The sequence below is a fragment of the Sus scrofa genome, chromosome X (genome assembly GCF_000003025.6).
Source record: "Sus scrofa isolate TJ Tabasco breed Duroc chromosome X, Sscrofa11.1, whole genome shotgun sequence".
NCBI classification, from domain to species: Eukaryota; Metazoa; Chordata; class Mammalia; order Artiodactyla; family Suidae; genus Sus; species Sus scrofa.
This window is the reverse complement of record NC_010461.5, coordinates 95,027,314-95,046,861: the sequence shown is the minus strand read 5'-3', so window position 1 is coordinate 95,046,861 and position 19,548 is coordinate 95,027,314. Positions and strand designations below refer to the sequence as shown.

The 19,548-nt window shown below is 65.3% G+C and overlaps 1 long non-coding RNA gene across 2 annotated transcripts; it reads right to left on the bottom strand.

Annotated features, from left to right (window-relative positions):
- LOC110257707 lies at positions 1,472 to 19,046 on the bottom strand. 2 transcript variants are annotated; one of them, XR_002340612.1, is made up of 4 exons: positions 18,792 to 19,046; positions 14,057 to 15,108; positions 8,355 to 8,431; positions 1,472 to 1,833 (listed from the first exon to the last, which is right to left on the bottom strand). It is a non-coding gene; the product is annotated as an uncharacterized LOC110257707 (long non-coding RNA). The 2 variants fall into 2 exon arrangements; XR_002340613.1 differs by lacking the exons at positions 14,057 to 15,108; positions 18,792 to 19,046 and adding an exon at positions 12,111 to 14,039.

Genomic DNA, 19,548 nt, shown 5'->3' with positions numbered 1-19,548 from the left:
GACTTCCCCGGGACACAGTCCCCGGTCCCCGACTGCAGGCCCCTGTCACTCCTCCCCAGGAAGGGACAGTCCAGAGTTCGCAGGACTGGCGGAGCCATTCCTCTGGATGGCGGTATTGCACCAGAAATGGCAGCCTGCCCTTCCCCCCACACCCCAAAAGTCCCCCCCCTCCGCCCTTTGCTCAGAGAAAAAAAAAAAAAAAAAAAAAGGCGAAAAGCAAAAAAAGAAAAAGGACCCAGAAAACAGAAAAGGAGCCAAGGAAAGGAAAAGAGAAGCAAGGCCATCTCCTGTCCAAACTGGGCAAAAGCAAGGCCGCTCATCATCGTGGCCACCTCAGAGGGCTGCACCTCCAAGGCTGGCACTCCACATCCTGTGGCTCCTTCGCCCTGTGGGGGCCTCCTAGCCTGCCTGCCTTTACCACAAGAAAGCCATGAGGATGAGTGCCCTTGCCTCGTTCTCCCCAAGGCAGGGAGCAGGGAGCCTTGGTAGTCCTACACGAAAGCCACACGGGGGAGGGAGAGATGGGCCTGGTCCTCACAGCCAAAGGTTCCTTTCGGGGCCCTCCCGCTCAGGGCCCCAGGGCCCAGGGCCAGGGCTAGACCGAGGATCTGACCTCAACGCCCAGAGCGAGCTCCCCGTGAAGGGCCTTGGGATGGCCAAACACGCCCCTCTCGAAGGCAGAGCTGCCCGCAGAAGTGCCACTCTGCCCCTTGCTCGTAACCAAGAGCCGCAAACCCGTGTCCGACCGCGCTAAGCCACGGTGCCACACGCTCACACGGCCCGCCTGGAGAAGCCCTTGGATGACCCGAGCCAGGGCGGAGGCGGCATCCTCCTCGCGGCAAGACTGTTTTCAAGAGGACACAGCAGGAAGAGGAAACAAACAGAGACAGAAAGAATAACACCAGCTCCGGCTGCTGGCCCCCGCACACTCGCGTGACATTTCCACACGGGAGAAAGGAAAGCACACCTTCCTGGAGGCTTCTCACTTCCAAGTTCCTCCGTTTGTCAAGAGTCAAGACTTGGGGAGCACAAGGAGATCCCCAGTGGGCTGCCCCGATGTGGCAACGCCCCCCACCGCCCGGTCCCAAAGGTCACGCCGCCCGGCAGGCGCAACCCTCCGAACGACCCCCGCCAAGAGCAGGTTCCCAAGGCCTTCCGGGCTTGGTCAAAGGCCATGGTGGAGAGGGCTGGGCCCAAGGGCCATCAGGAGAGGATGGAGGAACAGGCGGAAAGGGCTCCACTCGAAGCCAAGGAGGCCGAAGGCCTAAGAGGCCCGGCTCTCCGCAAAGCGTCTCCGACCACCGGCCCTCGCGGCCGGGCCGGTCCTGCTGCGTCTCGTGGCTGAGGTGGGGAGCTGAACGATCGCAACACTGGCAGCTGGCTTCACAGAAGCCGGAGCCCAAACCGGAGCCCGAACCGGGTCCCGGCCTAATCCCTTTCCAATCCGCCCGGTCCCCCAGGACAACTGACCTCAAATTCCAGGTACTGAGCGCCTAGGGTAACGCACACAGATGAGCTAGATGCTCGTCCACACATCTCCTTCTTCCGGCTCCGCAAGCGGGACCTGGCCCGAGAGCCTCTGCTATCAAGCCGGAAAACTCCGGCACGGTACGCCGGTGGCCCCGTGCCACGGACCTACCTTGGGAGTCTCCCCTTCTTGAGGCTTGCTGAACCACCAGAACCACTGACCTTTTCCTGTGATGAAATGAACCCTTTTGGAAGAGGAGAAGGAAGAGAACAAAGGGCACTCACTCACCCAGAACACCAGCGCCTAGACATGACCGACGTCCCCGACTTCCCTTCTCCTCCTCTCCTTCCACTCTGCCTGACACCCTGCAACGAGAGAGCCGAGCACGCTGCACTCAGCGTGGAACCGCCACGGTGCTGCTTAACACGGAGCCGCGCCCCGCCCGCCCCAGGCTCACCCCCCCTCCGCCTCCCTACACCGGCACACACACACACAAACCCGCACGCACTGCGCAAGTGCATCCCACCCCTCCCCAATCCAGGCAACCTCCGGAGTGCCTCTGGTTCCTGTTCACACCAGCTCCCCAAGTCAACCAAAACTTCCAATAAAGTACAGGGTGAAAAATCAACTCCACTCGCCCTTTGAAATTGTTCGGATGCCACCCCAGCCGTGAGACAGAGGCAGTTCTCACAGAAAGAAGCATGTCGGGTGAAACCTTGAGGATACCTTCCCCTACAGTCTCTTTCTGGTGGGAACCGCAGCCATCACCTTGGCCAGTGGAGGCCCAGGGCTTGCTTCCTCGGCTCTCTACCCGCCCCCCCCCCCGCCCCCCCCCCACGGCTACGTCCAGATTATCTTGGCAGGGGCGAGGGCGCGTGGCCTCCACCCCGCCTGGAAAGACAGGGCCTCCACTGACCAGCAGCTCTCATGACCCGCGGTAAACGGGCACCGACTTGTCTCCTCTCGGGCCGCACACAGATCCACCGCACTGACTCTCCGGGGGTGAGGGCAGCTGCCCTGGGACGCGGCCGAGGTAACATCGAGCCTACTGCTTTCCTCTGGGCAAACGCTGACGCCCGACCACGCACCCGGGCCACGCACACTCGCACCCTGGCAACCAGACCCGTGCCCCGCGCCCCCTCATAGCCAGCTCCGTCAAAGACGCAAGAGGAAGAGGAAAGGACAGCGAGAAGCCCAGCGTCCAAAGAGAAGGGGACAGCCGACATACCCTACGCTCCTGCTCTCAGGCACAGACCAGGGCACCCTACCCTGAGGAGCTGTCAGGAAAGAAATGGACAGGACCGAGACCCAGCAGGACGGGGCGTCCCCTCTGCACAGACGCGCCGAGGCCGGGGGAACCTGTGACGCTGTGAGAGCAGCCACATGCACAAGAGCCTCTACCACTCCCTGAGCCTGTGCGGGGCGCAGCCCAAATGGACACGGGCCTCTGGGTCTTGCCTGCTGCCACCCGCATTCAACCCCGGAAGCATTCGCGCACAACCACAACGCAGGGTGCCCGCTGCAGACGGGGGTTTGGAAGGCAGCGGGACACCTTGGGAGCTGCCGTCTTGCGGCACGGTGAGGGCTTCTTGGGCTTTGGCCGGGAGGAAGGGCTCTCCACGGTGGCACCTCCAAGGCGGTGACGGGGGAAAACTACCAGAGAAAGGACACTCGCCCCCTGTATGTTAAATAACGGGTACACGTTCAATAACACCCAGATCGACGTAAGCTCCACATGCGATGCACGGCACGGGCACCCACACGCCGGCACGGGCACACGTGAAGGAACGAACCGACCAAAGAGTGGGGGTCGGGGTGTGGCTTGAGGCTAGAGTACAGACCCACTCCCAGGGGGCGCTCCCTAGATGGGTCTCCTGAACACATGGCCCTCACCAAGGTCATCTTGTCTGTGGGGATGGAGGGAGCCACTGGCATCTGCACCTGTCCCATGGACTCCAAACCACTAACACACACAGGCCAGAACAGGCCTGCCCCAGCCCCACCTCCAGCAGCAGCAGCAGCAGCAGCAGGAGCAGGAGGAGGAGGAGCAGGAGGAACAGGAACAGCAGCAGCAGCAGCAGCAGCTACCCCGGGGAACTCAATGGCAGAGTGAATGCCTGAGACCCCGGAGGTGAGCAGGGCCCATCCACCCCAGCTCCCTGGGTCCCGGTGGGCTCCTTCTACTGCCACAGTGGCTTTGACTCTCTCAGGGCCTGGCTCCTGAGCCTGAAGGCCCTTCACGAAGCCCGCGGACTTAGCTGGATGAGAGCCCAGAGAGGCAGCCGTGCAAGAAGAGGAGAGAAACCCAGGTCCTTGGGCCACCTCTAGCTCTGACTCAAGGTCCCAAGGAGATAGGATCCTGCCCGAGAAGACCCTATGCAAGCAAGCATACTGCTCCCCAAGGGTGCAGGCATCACAGGGGTCCGGTCGGTGGCCAGGAAACGTGGACTCAAGACTCCTAGAGAGGTGTGTGGAGACCACCGACCCACGGATGCGCGTATCCCTGTGGCTGTCTCCAGGCGTACATGCCCATGGGTCCTACTGCCACAAGCAGCCCCAAAGGAAGAGACACCACCTCCCCAACACCCAGCAGCGCCAGCCCCCCGCTCAGAGGCCTGGAGGCTCTTGGGCCTCCCTGGGCCTTTTTGATCCGCAAAGGGCGGAGGAGAAGCCGAGCTCGCAAGGATGGCTGGGATTTCTGGAGCAACAGTGCCATCAAGCGGAAGCGTTTGAGCAGGGCCTCCAGGCCCCGCCTGTGCTGCCAAGGGAAGGCCTGCGCGGCACGGGAGGACGGTGGGTCTGGGCACTGCGAGGACTCCCTGGCCGCCGGGGCACGCCTCCAGAGCAGGTGTGGCAGCGACACGCGGTGGGCCGGGCCGACGCCGGGGCTCGCTGGCCCACCGAGGAGCCCCTGGCTGCCAGGCCCGCACCCTTGGGGCGTGGCACGGGCGGCCGCCATTGTCCAGGAACTAGCTACGCTGGAGCTCCCACCCAGGCACCCGGCCCGAGGATCCCGCTCCGCTTGCAGGGCGAGGTCGGCCAGTGGGGTCCCTGGGGTCTCAGGGCCACGGGAGACCCAGGACCCAAGGCGGCGGGGGGGGCGGGGGCGGGGCGGGGGTGGGGTGTTGTCCCGGCGGAGCCCCCCGGCCCAGCCGGCGTGGACAAGGGGCAGCAACTGCTGGCACAGTGGAGAGCTCCCCGACGAGTGTTCGGTCCCGGACCCAGACAAGGAAGAGCAGCGCAGGTGCACTGCACGTTCCAGCTGGCGCTGCCTGGAGTGCCCCGGGTGCTTTGCGCTCGTTACTTTTGCCCATACCAAAGGGAGTCTGGGTCCCGGACCCCGCGAGGCCCCTTCCCGGCCCACGTGACACTGGGTATCCAGAACCACTCGGGATGGCGTGGAACTGGGCCCAGGCCGGTACCCTGAGATGGACCATCACGGGCCACAGCCAAGGGGGCGGGGGGTGGATTGTCCCGGTCCGGTTGCCGCAATCGGTCCGGGGGCGTGGGTGGGGGGCCGCGGGAACGTTGTGTAGCCAGAGGTCGCCCTACTCAGCGGCCTCCCTCCCCGTGGAGGACCCGGGTCCTCTTGTTTGGTTCTGGGGAAGACCCCTGGGCCGTCTCACACGGGGTCCTGGTTCTTCGGCAGGTGCAGCCGCTGGCCCTGGCCCCAGGGGCACAAGTGAGACACACACCCCGCCCCCGTCCCGGGGCCAGGGACCAGTCACGACCACGTAGGTCAGGACCTGGCCCCAAGGAAAGACTCGGCCCACGGGAGCCCAGCTGACAACATCTCCAGCCACCCACAAGCGTGCAACGAACGAAGGGGCAGGGAGCGAGTTTCCACACCCTGCCAGGAGGGGTGAGGGCAAGGGGGTATGTGTGCAGGGAGGGGTCCAGCCTGGAGACCTGCTCCCAGTTCGAAGCCCCCCCCCCCGCCCAAGTCCCCAACGGCCGCCCGAACCCTACCACCAATCCAGCCTTGCCCGCGCCGCCACGTCCATCCCCACCCCCTCACCACCGCCGGCCACTGCCCGGCCAAAGCCCAGGCAATTAAGCGCTGGGCAAAGGGCAGGAACGAGCCAACCCGGAGCTCACTCCACAAGTGGCCTATCGGGACTGTCGGGGACCAGAAGGCGCGGCCCTGCGCCCAGGAGTACACGATGCACCTCGTTCCTGGCCCTGGCGGCCAAGCTGCATGAGGTGGCGGTGGTCGTGCGGGACAGGGGGAGGGCGGGGTGTTTCTCTCAGTGCAACAGAGGTGAGCTTCAGGCAGCATCCTCAGGCCTCCACTCGACCCCCGGGCTGGGCGGCAGGGGCAAGCACGGGGTTGAGGCCTGGAGAGCCGGGGCTGAGTGGAAGCCAGGGCCGTTCCTTCCCATCGCTGCAGTGAGAGGCCCAGAGCCTCTTGGGGACAAAAGCCCAAGCCTGCAAGCGCAGGGCCACGGGGGTCCGCTCGGCTCCGCTCCTCTCCCCTCCTCTCTCAGAGGTGGGTCCGGGAGCCCTCTGGACAGAATCCTGGAGACCCTGGGAGCTGCCTTTCGGACTCGGGCCCAGGGCTCCTTCTGAGGCGGCTCCCTGGTCCCGGGAGGGGCCCTTCCCTTCTGGACTGGGACCTCCGGCCTTTGCTGGGCCTCGGGCCCCTTTGGCACAGGGTCCCCAGGCTCCCCATGCCATCTCTGAGCTGGACAGGAAGGAGTCACTGGAGCTCGCCTCTGCCGCTGCAGCCAATGGCAGCAGAAGCCCAGCTGCCCGCGGTGGTCTCCGGCTGGGCCCCACCCGTGAGCGTGAGCGTGAGTGAGAGCGTGAGCGAGAGCCAGCGCCAGCGCCAGCGCGGCTTCAGAGGCCCTGGGCCCGCCCAGGCCAAGGCTGCTCTGCCTTCCAGGGGAAGGGGCGAGCCGCCAAGCGCCCGCAGCTCCCCAGCCCAGGGCCCAGGCTCCTTCTGAGCAGCTTCCTCTAGCCCCGCCCAGACATGGCGGCCACCAGGGTGGCCCGAGACTCCACTTCCTGTGCCCCACGGGCCGGGCGCCCGGACCATGGGCCTCGTCCCGGTGCCCGGGGCCGGTCTCTGGAGCTCCCACGGCCCCTCCGGGCCCTGGGCCACGCTTCCCGCCCCTTCCCCGGCGGAGCTCTGGACAGACTTCCCCGGGACACAGTCCCCGGTCCCCGACTGCAGGCCCCTGTCACTCCTCCCCAGGAAGGGACAGTCCAGAGTTCGCAGGACTGGCGGAGCCATTCCTCTGGATGGCGGTATTGCACCAGAAATGGCAGCCTGCCCTTCCCCCCACACCCCAAAAGTCCTCTCCCTCCGCCCTTTGCTCAGAGAAAAAAAAAAAAAAAAAAAAGGCGAAAAGCAAAAAAAGAAAAGGACCCAGAAAAACAGAAAAGGAGCCAAGGAAAGGAAAAGAGAAGCAAGGCCATCTCCTGTCCAACTGGGCAAAAGCAAGGCCGCTCATCATCGTGGCCACCTCAGAGGGCTGCACCTCCAAGGCTGGCACTCCACATCCTGTGGCTCCTTCGCCCTGTGGGGGCCTCCTAGCCTGCCTGCCTTTACCACAAGAAAGCCATGAGGATGAGTGCCCTTGCCTCGTTCTCCCCAAGGCAGGGAGCAGGGAGCCCTTGGTAGTCCTACACGAAAGCCACACGGGGGAGGGAGAGATGGGCCTGGTCCTCACAGCCAAAGGTTCCTTTCGGGCCCTCCCGCTCAGGGCCCAGGGCCCAGGGCCCAGGGCCTAGACCGAGGATCTGACCTCACGCCCAGAGCGAGCTCCCCGTGAAGGGCCCTTGGGATGGCCAAACACGCCCCTCTCGAAGGCAGAGCTGCCCGCAGAAGTGCCACTCTGCCCCTTGCTCGTAACCAAGAGCCGCAAACCCGTGCCGACCGCGCTAAGCCACGGTGCCACACGCTCACCGGCCCGCCTGGAGAAGCCTTGGATGACCCCGAGCCAGGGCAGGAGGCGGCATCCTCCTCGCGGCAAGACTGTTTCAAGAGGACACAGCAGGAAGAGGAAACAAACAGAGACAGAAAGAAAACACCAGCTCCGGCTGCTGGCCGCCCGCACACTCGCGTGACATTTCCACACGGGAGAAAGGAAGCACACCTTCCTGGAGGCTTCTCACTTCCAAGTTCCTCCGTTTGTCAAGAGTCAAGACTTGGGGAGCACAAGGAGATCCCCAGTGGGCTGCCCCGATGTGCACGCCCCCACCGCCCCGTCCCAAAGGTCCACGCCGCCCGGCAGGCGCACCCTCCGAACGACCCCGCCAAGAGCAGGTTCCCAAGGCCTTCCGGGCTTGGTCAAGGGCCATGGTGGAGAGGGCTGGGCCCAAGGGCCATCAGGAGAGGATGGGAGGAACAGGCGGAAAGGGCTCCACTCGAAGCCAAGGAGGCCGAAGGCCTAAGAGGCCCGGCTCTCCGCAAAGCGTCTCCGACCACCGGCCCTCGCGGCCGGGCCGGTCCTGCTGCGTCTCGTGGCTGAGGTGGGGAGCTGAACGATCGCAACACTGGCAGCTGGCTTCACAGAAGCCGGAGCCCAAACCGGAGCCCGAACCGGGTCCCGGCCTAATCCCTTTCCAATCCGCCCGGTCCCCCAGGACACTGACCTCAAATTCCAGGTACTGAGCGCCTAGGGTAACGCACACAGATGAGCTAGATGCTCGTCCACACATCTCCTTCTTCCGGCTCCGCAAGCGGGACCTGGCCCGAGAGCCTCTGCTATCAAGCCGGAAAACTCCGGCACGGTACGCCGGTGGCCCCGTGCCACGGACCTACCTTGGGAGTCTCCCCTTCTTGAGGCTTGCTGAACCACCAGAACCACTGACCTTTTCCTGTGATGAAATGAACCCTTTTGGAAGAGGAGAAGGAAGAGAACAAAGGGCACTCACTCACCCAGAACACCAGCGCCTAGACATGACCGACGTCCCCGACTTCCCTTCTCCTCCTCTCCTTCCACTCTGCCTGACACCCTGCAACGAGAGAGCCGAGCACGCTGCACTCAGCGTGGAACCGCCACGGTGCTGCTTAACACGGAGCCGCGCCCCCGCCCCCGCCCCAGGCCCTCACCCCCCCCCCCCCCGCCTCCCTACACCGGCACACACACACACAAACGCGCGCACGCACTCGCAGTCACCCACCCCTCCCCAATCCAGGCAACCTCCGGAGTGCCTCTGGTTCCTGTTCACACCAGCTCCCCAAGTCAACCAAAACTTCCCAATAAAGTACAGGGTGAAAAATCAACTCCACTCGCCCTTTGGAAATTGTTCGGATGCCACCCCAGCCCGTGAGACAGAGGCAGTTCTCACAGAAAGAAGCATGTCGGGTGAAACCTTGAGGATACCTTCCCCTACAGTCTCTTTCTGGTGGGAACCGCAGCCATCACCTTGGCCAGTGGAGGCCCAGGGCTTGCTTCCTCGGCTCTCTACCCGCCCCCCACCCCCGCCCCCCCCCACGGCTACGTCCAGATTATCTTGGCAGGGGCGAGGGCGCGTGGCCTCCACCCCGCCTGGAAAGACAGGGCCTCCACTGACCAGCAGCTCTCATGACCCGCGGGTAAACGGGCACCGACTTGTCTCCTCTCGGGCCGCACACAGATCCACCGCACTGACTCTCCGGGGGTGAGGGCAGCTGCCCTGGGACGCGGCCGAGGTAACATCGAGCCTACTGCTTTCCTCTGGGCAAACGCTGACGCCCGACCAACGCACCCGGGCCACGCACACTCGCACCCTGGCAACCAGGACCCCGTGCCCCGCGCCCCCTCATAGCCAGCTCCGTCAAAGACGCAAGAGGAAGAGGAAAGGACAGGCGAGAAGCCCAGCGTCCAAAGAGAAGGGGACAGCCGACATACCCTACGCTCCTGCTCTCAGGCACAGACCAGGGCACCCTACCCTGAGGAGCTGTCAGGAAAGAAATGGACAGGACCGAGACCCAGCAGGACGGGGCGTCCCCTCTGCACAGACGCGCCGAGGCCGGGGGAACCTGTGACGCTGTGAGAGCAGCCACATGCACAAGAGCCTCTACCACTCCCTGAGCCTGTGCGGGGCGCAGCCCAAATGGACACGGGCCTCTGGGTCTTGCCTGCTGCCACCCGCATTCAACCCCGGAAGCATTCGCGCACAACCACCACGCAGGGTGCCCGCTGCAGACGGGGGTTTGGAAGGCAGCGGGACACCTTGGGAGCTGCCGTCTTGCGGCACGGTGAGGGCTTCTTGGGCTTTGGCCGGGAGGAAGGGCTCTCCACGGTGGCACCTCCAAGGCGGTGACGGGGGAAAACTACCAGAGAAAGGACACTCGCCCCCTGTATGTTAAATAACGGGTACACGTTCAATAACACCCAGATCGACGTAAGCTCCACATGCGATGCACGGGCACGGGCACCCACACGCCGGCACGGGCACACGTGAAGGAACGAACCGACCAAAGAGTGGGGGTCGGGGTGTGGCTTGAGGCTAGAGTACAGACCCACTCCCAGGGGGCGCTCCCTAGATGGGTCTCCTGAACACATGGCCCTCACCAAGGTCATCTTGTCTGTGGGGATGGAGGGAGCCACTGGCATCTGCACCTGTCCCATGGACTCCAAACCACTAACACACACAGGCCAGAACAGGCCTGCCCCAGCCCCACCTCCAGCAGCAGCAGCAGGAGCAGGAGCAGCAGGAACAGCAGCAGGAGGAGCAGGAACAGCAGCATCATCAGAGCAGCAGCAGCAGCAGCAGCAGCAGCAGCAGCAGCTACCCCGGGGAACTCAATGGCAGAGTGAATGCCTGAGACCCCCGGAGGTGAGCAGGGCCCATCCACCCCAGCTCCCTGGGTCCCGGTGGGCTCCTTCTACTGCCACAGTGGCTTTGACTCTCTCAGGGCCTGGCTCCTGAGCCCTGAAGGCCCTTCACGAAGCCCGCGGACTTAGCTGGATGAGAGCCCCAGAGAGGCAGCCGTGCAAGAAGAGGAGGAGAAACCCAGGTCCTTGGGCCACCTCTAGCTCTGACTCAAGGTCCCCAAGGAGATAGGATCCTGCCCGAGAAGACCCCTATGCAAGCAAGCATACTGCTCCCCAAGGGTGCAGGCATCACAGGGGTCCCGGTCGGTGGCCAGGAAACGTGGACTCAAGACTCCTAGAGAGGTGTGTGGAGACCACCGACCCACGGATGCGCGTATCCCTGTGGCTGTCTCCAGGCGTACATGCCCATGGGTCCTACTGCCCACAAGCAGCCCCCAAAGGAAGAGACACCACCTCCCCCAACACCCCAGCAGCGCCAGCCCCCCCCACCCCGCTCAGAGGGCCTGGAGGGCTCTTGGGCCTCCCTGGGCCTTTTTTGATCCGCAAAGGGCGGAGGGAGAAGCCGAGCTCGCAAGGATGGCTGGGATTTCTGGAGCAACAGTGCCATCAAGCGGAAGCGTTTTGAGCAGGGCCTCCAGGCCCCGCCTGTGCTGCCAAGGGGAAGGCCTGCGCGGCATGGGAGGACGGGTGGGTCTGGGGCACTGCGAGGACTCCCTGGCCGCCGGGGCACGCCTCCAGAGCAGGTGTGGCAGCGACACGCGGTGGGCCGGGGCCGACGCCGGGGGGCTCGCTGGCCCACCGAGGAGCCCCTGGCTGCCAGGCCCGCACCCTTGGGGGCGTGGCACGGGCGGCCGCCATTGTCCAGGAACTAGCTACGCTGGAGCTCCCACCCCAGGGCACCCGGCCCGAGGATCCCCGCTCCGCTTGCAGGGCGAGGTCGGCCAGTGGGGTCCCTGGGGTCTCAGGGCCACGGGAGACCCAGGACCCAAGGCGGCGGGGGCGGGGGCGGGGGCGGGGGGTGGGGGTGTTGTCCCGGCGGAGCCCCCCGGCCCAGCCGGCGTGGACAAGGGGCAGCAACTGCTGGCACAGTGGAGAGCTCCCCGACGAGTGTTCGGTCCCGGACCCAGACAAGGAAGAGCAGCGCAGGTGCACTGCACGTTCCAGCTGGCGCTGCCTGGAGTGCCCCGGGTGCTTTGCGCTCGTTACTTTTGCCCATACCAAAGGGAGTCTGGGTCCCGGACCCCGCGAGGCCCCTTCCCGGCCCACGTGACACTGGGTATCCAGAACCACTCGGGATGGCGTGGAACTGGGCCCAGGCCGGTACCCTGAGATGGACCATCACGGGCCACAGCCAAGGGGGCGGGGGGTGGATTGTCCCGGTCCGGTTGCCGCAATCGGTCCGGGGGCGTGGGTGGGGGGCCGCGGGAACGTTGTGTAGCCAGAGGTCGCCCTACTCAGCGGCCTCCCTCCCCGTGGAGGACCCGGGTCCTCTTGTTTGGTTCTGGGGAAGACCCCTGGGCCGTCTCACACGGGGTCCTGGTTCTTCGGCAGGTGCAGCCGCTGGCCCTGGCCCCAGGGGCACAAGTGAGACACACACCCCGCCCCCGTCCCGGGGCCAGGGACCAGTCACGACCACGTAGGTCAGGACCTGGCCCCAAGGAAAGACTCGGCCCACGGGAGCCCAGCTGACAACATCTCCAGCCACCCACAAGCGTGCAACGAACGAAGGGGCAGGGAGCGAGTTTCCACACCCTGCCAGGAGGGGTGAGGGCAAGGGGGTATGTGTGCAGGGAGGGGTCCAGCCTGGAGACCTGCTCCCAGTTCGAAGCCCCCCCCCCCGCCCAAGTCCCCAACGGCCGCCCGAACCCTACCACCAATCCAGCCTTGCCCGCGCCGCCACGTCCATCCCCACCCCCCTCACCACCGCCGGCCACTGCCCGGCCAAAGCCCAGGCAATTAAGCGCTGGGCAAAGGGCAGGAACGAGCCAACCCGGAGCTCACTCCACAAGTGGCCTATCGGGACTGTCGGGGACCAGAAGGCGCGGCCCTGCGCCCAGGAGTACACGATGCACCTCGTTCCTGGCCCTGGCGGCCAAGCTGCATGAGGTGGCGGTGGTCGTGCGGGACAGGGGGAGGGCGGGGTGTTTCTCTCAGTGCAACAGAGGTGAGCTTCAGGCAGCATCCTCAGGCCTCCACTCGACCCCCGGGCTGGGCGGCAGGGGCAAGCACGGGGTTGAGGCCTGGAGAGCCGGGGCTGAGTGGAAGCCAGGGCCGTTCCTTCCCATCGCTGCAGTGAGAGGCCCAGAGCCTCTTGGGGACAAAAGCCCAAGCCTGCAAGCGCAGGGCCACGGGGGTCCGCTCGGCTCCGCTCCTCTCCCCTCCTCTCTCAGAGGTGGGTCCGGGAGCCCTCTGGACAGAATCCTGGAGACCCTGGGAGCTGCCTTTCGGACTCGGGCCCAGGGCTCCTTCTGAGGCGGCTCCCTGGTCCCGGGAGGGGCCCTTCCCTTCTGGACTGGGACCTCCGGCCTTTGCTGGGCCTCGGGCCCCTTTGGCACAGGGTCCCCAGGCTCCCCATGCCATCTCTGAGCTGGACAGGAAGGAGTCACTGGAGCTCGCCTCTGCCGCTGCAGCCAATGGCAGCAGAAGCCCAGCTGCCCGCGGTGGTCTCCGGCTGGGCCCCACCCGTGAGCGTGAGCGTGAGTGAGAGCGTGAGCGAGAGCCAGCGCCAGCGCCAGCGCGGCTTCAGAGGCCCTGGGCCCGCCCAGGCCAAGGCTGCTCTGCCTTCCAGGGGAAGGGGCGAGCCGCCAAGCGCCCGCAGCTCCCCAGCCCAGGGCCCAGGCTCCTTCTGAGCAGCTTCCTCTAGCCCCGCCCAGACATGGCGGCCACCAGGGTGGCCCGAGACTCCACTTCCTGTGCCCCACGGGCCGGGCGCCCGGACCATGGGCCTCGTCCCGGTGCCCGGGGCTGGTCTCTGGAGCTCCCACGGCCCCTCCGGGCCCTGGGCCACGCTTCCCGCCCCTTCCCCGGCGGAGCTCTGGACAGACTTCCCCGGGACACAGTCCCCGGTCCCCGACTGCAGGCCCCTGTCACTCCTCCCCAGGAAGGGACAGTCCAGAGTTCGCAGGACTGGCGGAGCCATTCCTCTGGATGGCGGTATTGCACCAGAAATGGCAGCCTGCCCTTCCCCCCACACCCCAAAAGTCCTCTCCCTCCGCCCTTTGCTCAGAGAAAAAAAAAAAAAAAAAAAAGGCGAAAAGCAAAAAAAGAAAAAGGACCCAGAAAAACAGAAAAGGAGCCAAGGAAAGGAAAAGAGAAGCAAGGCCATCTCCTGTCCAACTGGGCAAAAGCAAGGCCGCTCATCATCGTGGCCACCTCAGAGGGCTGCACCTCCAAGGCTGGCACTCCACATCCTGTGGCTCCTTCGCCCTGTGGGGGCCTCCTAGCCTGCCTGCCTTTACCACAAGAAAGCCATGAGGATGAGTGCCCTTGCCTCGTTCTCCCCAAGGCAGGGAGCAGGGAGCCCTTGGTAGTCCTACACGAAAGCCACACGGGGGAGGGAGAGATGGGCCTGGTCCTCACAGCCAAAGGTTCCTTTCGGGGCCCTCCCGCTCAGGGCCCAGGGCCCAGGGCCCAGGGCCTAGACCGAGGATCTGACCTCACGCCCAGAGCGAGCTCCCCGTGAAGGGCCCTTGGGATGGCCAAACACGCCCCTCTCGAAGGCAGAGCTGCCCGCAGAAGTGCCACTCTGCCCCTTGCTCGTAACCAAGAGCCGCAAACCCGTGCCCGACCGCGCTAAGCCACGGTGCCACACGCTCACCGGCCCGCCTGGAGAAGCCTTGGATGACCCCGAGCCAGGGCAGGAGGCGGCATCCTCCTCGCGGCAAGACTGTTTCAAGAGGACACAGCAGGAAGAGGAAACAAACAGAGACAGAAAGAAAACACCAGCTCCGGCTGCTGGCCGCCCGCACACTCGCGTGACATTTCCACACGGGAGAAAGGAAGCACACCTTCCTGGAGGCTTCTCACTTCCAAGTTCCTCCGTTTGTCAAGAGTCAAGACTTGGGGAGCACAAGGAGATCCCCAGTGGGCTGCCCCGATGTGCACGCCCCCACCGCCCCGTCCCAAAGGTCCACGCCGCCCGGCAGGCGCACCCTCCGAACGACCCCGCCAAGAGCAGGTTCCCAAGGCCTTCCGGGCTTGGTCAAGGGCCATGGTGGAGAGGGCTGGGCCCAAGGGCCATCAGGAGAGGATGGGAGGAACAGGCGGAAAGGGCTCCACTCGAAGCCAAGGAGGCCGAAGGCCTAAGAGGCCCGGCTCTCCGCAAAGCGTCTCCGACCACCGGCCCTCGCGGCCGGGCCGGTCCTGCTGCGTCTCGTGGCTGAGGTGGGGAGCTGAACGATCGCAACACTGGCAGCTGGCTTCACAGAAGCCGGAGCCCAAACCGGAGCCCGAACCGGGTCCCGGCCTAATCCCTTTCCAATCCGCCCGGTCCCCCAGGACACTGACCTCAAATTCCAGGTACTGAGCGCCTAGGGTAACGCACACAGATGAGCTAGATGCTCGTCCACACATCTCCTTCTTCCGGCTCCGCAAGCGGGACCTGGCCCGAGAGCCTCTGCTATCAAGCCGGAAAACTCCGGCACGGTACGCCGGTGGCCCCGTGCCACGGACCTACCTTGGGAGTCTCCCCTTCTTGAGGCTTGCTGAACCACCAGAACCACTGACCTTTTCCTGTGATGAAATGAACCCTTTTGGAAGAGGAGAAGGAAGAGAACAAAGGGCACTCACTCACCCAGAACACCAGCGCCTAGACATGACCGACGTCCCCGACTTCCCTTCTCCTCCTCTCCTTCCACTCTGCCTGACACCCTGCAACGAGAGAGCCGAGCACGCTGCACTCAGCGTGGAACCGCCACGGTGCTGCTTAACACGGAGCCGCGCCCCCGCCCCCGCCCCAGGCCCTCACCCCCCGCCCCCCCGCCTCCCTACACCGCACACACACACACACACACACAAACGCACGCGCGCGCAAGTGCACTCACCCACCCCTCCCCAATCCAGGCAACCTCCGGAGTGCCTCTGGTTCCTGTTCACACCAGCTCCCCAAGTCAACCAAAACTTCCCAATAAAGTACAGGGTGAAAAATCAACTCCACTCGCCCTTTGGAAATTGTTCGGATGCCACCCCAGCCCGTGAGACAGAGGCAGTTCTCACAGAAAGAAGCATGTCGGGTGAAACCTTGAGGATACCTTCCCCTACAGTCTCTTTCTGGTGGGAACCGCAGCCATCACCTTGGCCAGTGGAGGCCCAGGGCTTGCTTCCTCGGCTCTCTACCCGCCCCCCCACCCCCGCCCCCCCCCCACGGCTACGTCCAGATTATCTTGGCAGGGGCGAGGGCGCGTGGCCTCCACCCCGCCTGGAAAGACAGGGCCTCCACTGACCAGCAGCTCTCATGACCCGCAGGTAAACGGGCACCGACTTGTCTCCTCTCGGGCCGCACACAGATCCACCGCACTGACTCTCCGGGGGTGAGGGCAGCTGCCCTGGGACGCGGCCGAGGTAACATCGAGCCTACTGCTTTCCTCTGGGCAAACGCTGACGCCCGACCAACGCACCCGGGCCACGCACACTCGCACCCTGGCAACCAGGACCCCGTGCCCCGCGCCCCCTCATAGCCAGCTCCGTCAAAGACGCAAGAGGAAGAGGAAAGGACAGGCGAGAAGCCCAGCGTCCAAAGAGAAGGGGACAGCCGACATACCCTACGCTCCTGCTCTCAGGCACAGACCAGGGCACCCTACCCTGAGGAGCTGTCAGGAAAGAAATGGACAGGACCGAGACCCAGCAGGACGGGGCGTCCCCTCTGCACAGACGCGCCGAGGCCGGGGGAACCTGTGACGCTGTGAGAGCAGCCACATGCACAAGAGCCTCTACCACTCCCTGAGCCTGTGCGGGGCGCAGCCCAAATGGACACGGGCCTCTGGGTCTTGCCTGCTGCCACCCGCATTCAACCCCGGAAGCATTCGCGCACAACCACCACGCAGGGTGCCCGCTGCAGACGGGGGTTTGGAAGGCAGCGGGACACCTTGGGAGCTGCCGTCTTGCGGCACGGTGAGGGCTTCTTGGGCTTTGGCCGGGAGGAAGGGCTCTCCACGGTGGCACCTCCAAGGCGGTGACGGGGGGAAACTACCAGAGAAAGGACACTCGCCCCCTGTATGTTAAATAACGGGTACACGTTCAATAACACCCAGATCGACGTAAGCTCCACATGCGATGCACGGGCACGGGCACCCACACGCCGGCACGGGCACACGTGAAGGAACGAACCGACCAAAGAGTGGGGGTCGGGGTGTGGCTTGAGGCTAGAGTACAGACCCACTCCCAGGGGGCGCTCCCTAGATGGGTCTCCTGAACACATGGCCCTCACCAAGGTCATCTTGTCTGTGGGGATGGAGGGAGCCACTGGCATCTGCACCTGTCCCATGGACTCCAAACCACTAACACACACAGGCCAGAACAGGCCTGCCCCAGCCCCACCTCCAGCAGCAGCAGCAGCAGGAGCAGGAGGAGGAGGAGCAGGAGGAACAGGAACAGGAACAGCAGCAGCAGCAGCAGCAGCAGCAGCAGCAGCAGCAGCAGCAGCTACCCCGGGGAACTCAATGGCAGAGTGAATGCCTGAGACCCCCGGAGGTGAGCAGGGCCCATCCACCCCAGCTCCCTGGGTCCCGGTGGGCTCCTTCTACTGCCACAGTGGCTTTGACTCTCTCAGGGCCTGGCTCCTGAGCCCTGAAGGCCCTTCACGAAGCCCGCGGACTTAGCTGGATGAGAGCCCCAGAGAGGCAGCCGTGCAAGAAGAGGAGGAGAAACCCAGGTCCTTGGGCCACCTCTAGCTCTGACTCAAGGTCCCCAAGGAGATAGGATCCTGCCCGAGAAGACCCCTATGCAAGCAAGCATACTGCTCCCCAAGGGTGCAGGCATCACAGGGGTCCCGGTCGGTGGCCAGGAAACGTGGACTCAAGACTCCTAGAGAGGTGTGTGGAGACCACCGACCCACGGATGCGCGTATCCCTGTGGCTGTCTCCAGGCGTACATGCCCATGGGTCCTACTGCCCACAAGCAGCCCCCAAAGGAAGAGACACCACCTCCCCCAACACCCCAGCAGCGCCAGCCCCCCCCACCCCGCTCAGAGGGCCTGGAGGGCTCTTGGGACTCCCTGGGCCTTTTTTGATCCGCAAAGGGCGGAGGGAGAAGCCGAGCTCGCAAGGATGGCTGGGATTTCTGGAGCAACAGTGCCATCAAGCGGAAGCGTTTTGAGCAGGGCCTCCAGGCCCCGCCTGTGCTGCCAAGGGGAAGGCCTGCGCGGCATGGGAGGACGGGTGGGTCTGGGGCACTGCGAGGACTCCCTGGCCGCCGGGGCACGCCTCCAGAGCAGGTGTGGCAGCGACACGCGGTGGGCCGGGGCCGACGCCGGGGGCTCGCTGGCCCACCGAGGAGCCCCTGGCTGCCAGGCCCGCACCCTTGGGGGCGTGGCACGGGCGGCCGCCATTGTCCAGGAACTAGCTACGCTGGAGCTCCCACCCCAGGGCACCCGGCCCGAGGATCCCCGCTCCGCTTGCAGGGCGAGGTCGGCCAGTGGGGTCCCTGGGGTCTCAGGGCCACGGGAGACCCAGGACCCAAGGCGGCGGGGCGGGGCGGGGGCGGGGGTGGGGTGTTGTCCCGGCGGAGCCCCCCGGCCCAGCCGGCGTGGACAAGGGGCAGCAACTGCTGGCACAGTGGAGAGCTCCCCGACGAGTGTTCGGTCCCGGACCCAGACAAGGAAGAGCAGCGCAGGTGCACTGCACGTTCCAGCTGGCGCTGCCTGGAGTGCCCCGGGTGCTTTGCGCTCGTTACTTTTGCCCATACCAAAGGGAGTCTGGGTCCCGGACCCCGCGAGGCCCCTTCCCGGCCCACGTGACACTGGGTATCCAGAACCACTCGGGATGGCGTGGAACTGGGCCCAGGCCGGTACCCTGAGATGGACCATCACGGGCCACAGCCAAGGGGGCGGGGGGTGGATTGTCCCGGTCCGGTTGCCGCAATCGGTCCGGGGGCGTGGGTGGGGGGCCGCGGGAACGTTGTGTAGCCAGAGGTCGCCCTACTCAGCGGCCTCCCTCCCCGTGGAGGACCCGGGTCCTCTTGTTTGGTTCTGGGGAAGACCCCTGGGCCGTCTCACACGGGGTCCTGGTTCTTCGGCAGGTGCAGCCGCTGGCCCTGGCCCCAGGGGCACAAGTGAGACACACACCCCGCCCCCGTCCCGGGGCCAGGGACCAGTCACGACCACGTAGGTCAGGACCTGGCCCCAAGGAAAGACTCGGCCCACGGGAGCCCAGCTGACAACATCTCCGGCCACCCACAAGCGTGCAACGAACGAAGGGGCAGGGAGCGAGTTTCCACACCCTGCCAGGAGGGGTGAGGGCAAGGGGGTATGTGTGCAGGGAGGGGTCCAGCCTGGAGACCTGCTCCCAGTTCGAAGCCCCCCCCCCCGCCCAAGTCCCCAACGGCCGCCCGAACCCTACCACCAATCCAGCCTTGCCCGCGCCGCCACGTCCATCCCCACCCCCCTCACCACCGCCGGCCACTGCCCGGCCAAAGCCCAGGCAATTAAGCGCTGGGCAAAGGGCAGGAACGAGCCAACCCGGAGCTCACTCCACAAGTGGCCTATCGGGACTGTCGGGGACCAGAAGGCGCGGCCCTGCGCCCAGGAGTACACGATGCACCTCGTTCCTGGCCCTGGCGGCCAAGCTGCATGAGGTGGCGGTGGTCGTGCGGGACAGGGGGGGCGGGTGTTTCTCTCAGTGCAACAGAGGTGAGCTTCAGGCAGCATCCTCAGGCCTCCACTCGACCCCCGGGCTGGGCGGCAGGGGCAAGCACGGGGTTGAGGCCTGGAGAGCCGGGGCTGAGTGGAAGCCAGGGCCGTTCCTTCCCATCGCTGCAGTGAGAGGCCCAGAGCCTCTTGGGGACAAAAGCCCAAGCCTGCAAGCGCAGGGCCCCGGGGGTCCGCTCGGCTCCGCTCCTCTCCCCTCCTCTCTCAGAGGTGGGTCCGGGAGCCCTCTGGACAGAATCCTGGAGACCCTGGGAGCTGCCTTTCGGACTCGGGCCCAGGGCTCCTTCTGAGGCGGCTCCCTGGTCCCGGGAGGGGCCCTTCCCTTCTGGACTGGGACCTCCGGCCTTTGCTGGGCCTCGGGCCCCTTTGGCACAGGGTCCCCAGGCTCCCCATGCCATCTCTGAGCTGGACAGGAAGGAGTCACTGGAGCTCGCCTCTGCCGCTGCAGC